This window comes from Triticum aestivum, chromosome 2B, assembly GCF_018294505.1.
Source record: "Triticum aestivum cultivar Chinese Spring chromosome 2B, IWGSC CS RefSeq v2.1, whole genome shotgun sequence".
In the NCBI taxonomy this organism is placed as follows: Eukaryota; Viridiplantae; Streptophyta; class Magnoliopsida; order Poales; family Poaceae; genus Triticum; species Triticum aestivum.
Genome location: NC_057798.1, coordinates 801982311 through 801991017, shown reverse-complemented (window position 1 = coordinate 801991017; position 8707 = coordinate 801982311).

Genomic DNA, 8707 nt, shown 5'->3' with positions numbered 1-8707 from the left:
CACTTCCACCTAATCCCAAATTAACCTAATCAAAATCTAATCACATAGTAACTATTTTTATAAAAAAAATTTTTATCCCATATATTGTTGGTATCAGAGCACGGAGAGCACGGAGCACTCAAAGCATCGAGACTCTCCACCAGAGCACCACTTCCTTCGTAGTCTAGCCACCACCACTACTAGTAGAATAGCCAAGAAGGCGCTTAGTTCGCCAAGAGTTTGAAGGTAATTTCCTAGTTGTGTGTAATCCCTTCGGGGCCTCCCGAAAGGGAAAACCATATGTAAATTATGTTGTTGAAATGATGTAGTTTCTTGGTTTCACTTAGTGCTTTTATTTATGAATTTATGGGACGAGTTCTTATGCTAGGGATCCTATAGGAGAAACCTCTGCATGTGTAGTTCTCTGTGTAGCCAGAGTGGCGTTTGAATGAGAACCTTGTGGCCGTAGAGAAGTGTTCCCTTCGGGTGGAACTGCCTGGGAAGATGATAGGAATTTACCCCATAAATTTGCAATTAAAACTGCTAAGTGAACGTAACTAGCTACATCTGATGCAACATAATGAAAAATATGGTGAGTATTGAGTAGGATTTTACACCTTTGCGCACATCGCCGGACGAATTGTTGGCCTCGCCAGCCTCTAAATAGATCCTGCATTAAATATATAATCGAGTTAGAACATGAAGGTAATCATATTGAATTAAATATTGTTGTGAATAGTGGAATACTATTCCAAATAGTGTATTCAATAGTGGAGCACTATTGTGAATAGTGCCCTACCTAGTGAATAGTAAATACTATTCAAGATAAAAAGAATACCTGTCTACCACTTCCACCTAATCCCAAATTAACCTAATCAAAATCTAATCACATAGTAACTATTTTTATAAAAAAAATTATCCCATATATTGTTGGTATCAGGTCCAGCGTTTAATCATTGAAAGGTTAAAATATTTAAACTTAGAAGTTAGCGCAGGTAAACTAATTAATACTAAGGAAAATCTAAATATAAGGTGTAGAGTAAATCCTTCTGAAGAGCATATCTGGCATTCATCTCATAGCCAGTTAAATACGGTTGTCGATTTGATATATAACTTTTACATATCTTGGGGAAAAAGACAAGATAATTTAGACCAAAAATTTGAAAGTTTATTCAAAGAATACCAAAAGCTTGCTGATAAGTATTCAGGTTTGAATAATAAAATTGATCTAGCTTTACATAAGCTAGAGGAAGCAAAAGCAAGACAGAATATAGTTTCCAACAATAACGATTATATTAAAGAAGAAGTGTTATCAATAGGCCGTTACTTAAGTAAAGGCAAAGAGTCACTCACACGCACTGATTCAAGACAAGATATACTTGAAATAAAAAAGTTGGTGCAAGAGGTTAAAACCTTGATTATCTCATAATTATATGACCGAATATACTCAAGCATTAAACGAAGTAGCTAAATACCTGTCACCTCCTGTCGGGTTTTCAGATCACGACTCTCCAAAAGAAGATTCCAAAGTAATAATAAGACAAAATAACACAATCATCCAACTATTAATTCAAGTATTAGATAAGCTAAAAAGTGTTCAAAGCAACAAAGAAATTGTGTTATCATCATCTGGAATAGTTGCCTCTACTAGAAATATTAATTCAGAAAAATGGATGTATCTAAAGGCTTCCTTAGACGAGACAAAACTCTCCAATTAGTAAGGCAAGATTCAAGACCTTTAGCCATGAAGCATAGATTATCATGCAAGGCTGATGATATTGATAGTATTGAAGAAGTTATAGATATACAAAGAGATCTAGAAAGATATCAGAAAGATACCCTAAGAAAAATAAAGCCACAACAAGTTCACATGGGTATGTTTGAAAGTAAGAGTGGTCTATACAGAATATCTCGAGAAGTAGAATTAAGCGTGTTAACACATCCAGTAGATTTAAGAATTGTAAGCAAAAATATTGAAAATGAATTAAAATATTGTGGTTACAAATATATTCATCAAGGCATGTATATCATAGGAGTCAAAGGTATGACAAGGAAGAAATTAGGTGCGAGGGTTTTGATAACTTTATTAGACAGAAGATGGGAATCTGTAGATAAAGCAGCATTAGGATTTTTGGAAGGAGACATGAATGAAAATAGATTAATAACCTATATAGCTCCAGACCTAATGATGCCCGTAAAAGAATTTATTGAAAAAATGAGTTTTGGTTTCCAAACTAAAGGTTATGAAGATTTTAAAGGAACAAATTTGCTAGTAAGTATAGAATTTATAGGAAGGCTCACTAATAGAAGTAGCTCCAGATATAGAGTGAATGTGAATGACGTAATTGATAGTATGCAATCAAAAGGTATTAAATTTATGAATCCTCTTAAAATTGGCTCTGAAGAAAGAGCAGGAGAAGAATCGAAGATAGGAGAATTAATAGAGAAAAAAGAATTAAAGCAACCTGAAAACTACATAAGCTATCAAAATTGTGAAGGAAGTAGCAGTATTCGATTTATGAACTATAAAGCTGCATCAATAGAAGACTCTGAATCATTTATGTCAGAATCGGAAATTAATGATGATACGAATAAAGGTATATCTGAATGTATGGAAAAGGCTAATTTAGATGATGAAATAATTCATTGGGAAAAGAAGCTAAAGCATATTGAATGGGAATATAGTCATTCCATGACAAAGGATTGGCCGAAAATTAGAGAAAGAGAGCTATTTATAATTCGAGAAATTGCAAGGTTAAAGAAACTAAAAAGCGATAAAATGTCTGTCACTAGTAGTTCAAGCATGGAAGATAAAACTTTAGCATCCGCAGAAAGAAAAGCAAATGCGATCATTAATAAAAATTCTGTTGTTAATAATAATAATAAAGATAAGAATATTATTCAAAAAGAAGAAATTGTTAGTGAAGAAGAGCAATGGGATATCAATAATAAGTTATTATTAGAAAGTTATGAGGAAGAGGAGGAATTAATAAAAGAAATGTGGTTAGAAGATGAAAGATATGATGATTCAGAATAAAATAGTGATTTCTATAACTCACTAGATGATGTGGGACTACATAATTTAGACAATGCAATGGAAGCCATGGAAGTAGAAAGTAGTGGTAAAAGAAGAAGGGGATATGGTGAATCATCTGTGAAAAGAGAAGGAGAAAGAGAGAGACCTACCAGGACAGCTGGACAATGGCCTCCAGAAAAAGATGATTACCAGCCTACATATATCCCAGGACAATATAGATACATGGGTACTAAAAGAAGATATTTTGAAAAACCAGTGCAATTCCAAAATTATAAAAATGATGGTGCTATATTAAACCTAGCAGCTCATGACCCAATAGATTGGCCGAATATAATCAGCATATGGAAAGGTTTAATAGTACAAAAATATATACAAAATCAGTATAGCATAGGCACTAAGGTAGAAGATATGTTAACATATCTTGAAACATTTTTAGGAGAATCTGTAAAAGTTCTTTGGGAACAATGGGTAGAATCATACCCTAGTCAATATGAAGAATTAAAAAGGGCAGGAAGTAACCCTAATAACTTTGCGAATGTTATCTCAAATATGATCATAGCAGAAGATCCTGAATTAGGACATACCTCATTGCAAAATGAAAGGTTAAGAGAAATAGAAAAATTAACATTAACTAGCTGGAAAGGTATTAAAGAGTTTTCCCAGCATTATTTGTATAATGCTACTACTGCTAAACAAGGTTTTAATGTAGGCGTAGTAGAAAGATATTTTAATAAGTTGCCTGATCCCCTAGGGTCAATAATATTTGAAGAATATAAAAAGGAAACGGCGGGAAACGTGGTAAACATATCTCAAGCTGTAACATTTGTTTTCAAACAATTAAGAAAGGTGTGTACTAGTATTCAAGCCCAAAGATCTATGAAGAAATCAGATTATAATTTTTGCAATAACATAGTCCAAATACCACTTACATATGGAGAAGAAAGGCATAGGAAAAACAAATATTATAAACCACAAAGGAGAGATAATAGAAATTTTAGAACAAAGAAAAGATATTTCTTAAGAAGATCAGACAATAGCGCCCCATTCTTGCATAAAAGAAATGTAAGAAGATATAATCCTAAGAAAACCTATGATAAAAGATGCAGGTGTTTCATATGTAACTCACCAGATCATCTAAGTAGAACTTGCCCTAATAAAGACCAGAAAAGATACTCTAGCAAATATGAAGAACAAGAGAGGGTGTTAATTATAGATAGCGTTAATGAAAATATATTAGTATGTGATGATGAAATAAAAGACGATGAGTCAATATATTCAATTATAGACACATATGAAGTAGAAAATGAGGCTCCAGAATATGAATCAAGTGAAGATGAAATAGACCTAATAGATGATTTAGCCGGTTTAAAAATTGAAATGATGAACCAAGTAGATTGTGAACATGATTGGATTAGAGGAAAAGGTGATTATAACATAAAATGTGCTTTCTGTATATATTATCCAAGCCAAGATAATAGGTTTACATGTAGCTTGTGTTTAAAACAAGCATGTGCCTCATGTCTAAGAGCCAATAATCAAAAGTGGAGACAAGAGATAGAATTGGAACCAGAAGAGCGAATATTATCCAGTAGGGTTAGAAATTTAGAAAATAGAATAAATAAGCTAGAAGCAGAGCTAGAAAAACTTAAAGATGAGTTAGAAAATAGTAAAGAGGAAAATGATAATGTTCCAAAAAACACAGAAATGAAAGAGCAAATGGTAACAGTAAGGGATAAAAGAGGAGACAAATTAATACAATTGAAAGATGCAATTACTAGTTTTGGAAACAAATATATTGTTCGATTACCATTCAAAGAAGTGTTAGGAATAAGGATCCCAGTTAAGATTGTTCTGAAGCCAAATATTTCATATAAAGTACTGGCACTATTAGATACTGGTTGCACTAAAAATATCATCCATGATAAATATTTTATGAGATGTCCCGAAATAGTTGAAACTATAGATGATAATAAAGCTGAAGTATCTACCGATATGTCAGGAATAAAGAAGATCCATAACCAGCTAGCATATAATATTGAAGCTTACATAAATGGCACAAAATATATAATAGATGAAATTACAATAAGAGATTTGTCAGTAATAAACGATGACATGATAATAGGGTTAAGATTTTTACAACAATCTTTACAAACCACAATCATACATGAAGAGGGGGTAACATTTATTCCTTATCAAGATAATGTTCCATACATATCTGAAGTGCGAAAACAAAGAAAGTCCTTACAAAATGTAGAAATATCTAATTTAGATGATGAATATAGCACAAGTCCAGATCCCCTTGAATTCTGTAAAGACGAAGAACTTAGTGAGACCATAGAAGAATATCATATAGAAAATACATGTACTGAATGCATTGGGTTGCAATCATTCTCTCCAAATTGGTATAGAGATATAAAATCTAAAAAGGATATAGATAAGATTGTGCAAAGACTAGAAAGTATACAAATTATTGGAGAAATACCAATGAAACATTGGGATAAGAACTCTATAGTTTGAAAAATAAATATCATAAATCCAGATTATATAATTAAGTCAGGACCAATAGAAGCAACTCCTAAAGATATCGAAGAGTTCAAAATGCATATTGAAGAGTTATTAAAGTTAAAAGCTATAAGAGAAAGCAGAAGCCCTCATCGATCTGCTGCTTTTATAGTTAGAAATCATGCTGAAGAAGTTAGAGGTAAATCTAGAATGGTAATTAACTTTAAAAGGCTTAATGATAATACAGTTGACGATGCATACAACATACCTAATAAGCAGGAATGGATTAACAGAATACAAGGAAGTAAATATTTCTCCAAATTCGATTTGAAGGCAGGATTTTGGCAAGTAAAAATGGCTGAAGAATCTATTCCATGGACAGCATTTACTTGTCCACAAGGCCATTATGAATGGCTAGTAATGCCATTAGGCCTAAAGAATGCACCTGCACTATTTCAAAGAAAGATGCAAAATATATTTAATGAGAATCAAGCATTTATATTAGTATACGTAGATGATTTGTTAGTATTCTCAAAATCATACAAAGAGCATATAGCCCATCTTGAAGTGTTCTTTCGAAAGGGAGAACAAAATGGGCTCATACTATCTAAAAAGAAGATGGAGATTTGCAAAGAGAAAATAAATTTCCTTGGTCATGAAATAGGAGAAGGAAAAATATATCTACAAGAACATATTGGAAAGAAAATATTAGAGTTTCCTGATAATATGAGTGATAAAAAGGTTTTACAACAGTTCTTAGGAATTGTAAACTATGCGCGAAACTATATAGATAACTTAGCAAAGCTAGCAGGACCTTTATATGCTAAATTAAGAAAAAATGGTCAAAGATACTTCAATTCTGAAGATATAAAATTAGTAAAGGCCATCAAGGAAAAGGTCAGGAATTTAAAACCCCTAGAATTTCCCCTAGAAGACAATTATTTTATAATTGAGACAGATGCATCTAAGGTAGGATGGGGTGCGATACTAAAACAAAAGCCCAATAAATACTCTCCAAAGGCAGACGAAAAATATGCAGATACGCTTCAGGAAGTTACAAATTAAAGACGGTAAATAATATTGATAGAGAAATTCTTGTAGTTGTAAATGCAATAAATGCGTTTAGGTTATATCTAGGATTTAAAGAATTTACTGTACGAACAGACTGTTAAGCCATATGCCGATATTACAATAAAATTAATAGTAAGAAAAGCTCAACCAGAAGATGGGTCTTATTTGAAGACACCATAGCTGGGAATGGTTATAAAGTTATTTTTGAGCATATTAAGGGGAAGGATAATACCTTACCTGACATATTTTCTCGTGCATCAAATTTGCAGGAATGAGGAAAGGATTATTCGCAAACAAGGATGAATATCTCTTCTTTGGAGAAGAAAATAGGGTGAAAATGTTTCAGCCAAATACATTCAATTTTAAGCCAAAATCCCATATTAAGCTCGGTGAAGCTCAAAGATGCATATTGGATAACTTTTGGTTCCAATATACTCGCAAAAGAGAGGAACAAGGATATTTTTTATCAATTCTCAACAGTTTGGCTGAATATTTTAATGAATTAAACAAAAATATGCCAAAGCCAGCAAAGGTTGAAATACCAAAAGGAGAAACTCTATATCTTATATTTGATGGAAACAAACCTGGCATATATTTGGAATGGGAGAATATTATGATTGAAAAATTAGATGCAAAAAGAAATGGACAAGATTTAACATTCAAAAGATATTACAGTATAGATGAGGCCTTACTTTGGGCAAGGAAGGTATTAGGACCAGATTATTATATTGACCCAAAGGCTAAAAACTATATCCAAATGAAAAGAGGCATACCTGCTTCACCAACTCCCACAAAGGGGGAGGCATCAAGCTCAAACAATATAAAGAAAGAAGAATCCCCAAAATATAAGACATATCAAGAATGCCTTCTAAAGGGGCTTGACCCTTTAGACAGTGAATACATAGATCAAGAAATGGATAAAAGGTTTGAAGAATTTTCAAAGATAATAAAGAAAGAATTAAATAAGGAAATATTAAAAGAACTAAGGCAAGAAATGGATGAAAAATTTGAAGAAATAAAGAAAGAATGTGATGAAAAATATGATTTCAATCTGTTAAATGATGATGATCATATGGACTTAGCAGGGCATGGGCAGCGACCTGAATAAAGCCCAAACTGCATATATTGATATTGCTATCAATTATTAGGGCGCGGAGGACATATACCCGACCCGAATATTGATAGAAATTCCCATAAGGTCCTTTAAATATTGATAAGGTATTATCAATCATATGGGCAGGGAACACCCCCTGTAAAAAAATAAAATAAAATGATATATATATATATATTTGTAAAATAAATAAATAATAATATGAAGCAATATTGAAAATGTAAGCAGCCTTGGCATGTATGTACGCATACACTGACACGAGGATTCTTGAGGGCTGAAGAAGCTCTCAAGGCTAATCGCATGAAGATCTGTATGGCCGAAGAGCGAAGACTGGTACACAAAGACTAGCCAATTATTCACCGAGAGACAATGCCACGTGAAGAAAGCAAAGATTCCTGAAGATTGAAACTTGTCGGCACTCTCTCGCACTTTTCTATATTATTAGAAGGACACACGTATACCCTAGTAGGACACGTGTGCATGCTACCGTGGGTAAAATAAGTGAAGGAAGGCTCCCGAAGGCCACCTTGCAGCCACCCCTCGCGGCTATAAAAGGAGACGCTGGGCTCAAGAAGAGAACATAAGAGACGGGAGAGCACGGAGCACTCAAAGCATCGAGACTCTCCACCAGAGCACCACTTCCTTCGTAGTCTAGCCACCACCACTACTAGTAGAATAGCCAAGAAGGCGCTTAGTTCGCCAAGAGTTTGAAGGTAATTTCCTAGTTGTGTGTAATCCCTTTGGGGCCTCCCGAAAGGGAAAACCATATGTAAATTATGTTGTTGAAATGATGTAGTTTCTTGGTTTCACTTAGTGCTTTTATTTATGAATTTATGGGACGAGTTCTTATGCTAGGGATCCTATAGGAGAAACCTCTGCGTGTGTAGTTCTCTGTGTAGCCAGAGTGGCGTTTGAATGAGAACCTTGTGGCCATAGAGAAGTGTTCCCTTCGGGTGGAACTGCCTGGGAAGACGATAGGAATTTACCCCATAAATTTGCAATTAAAA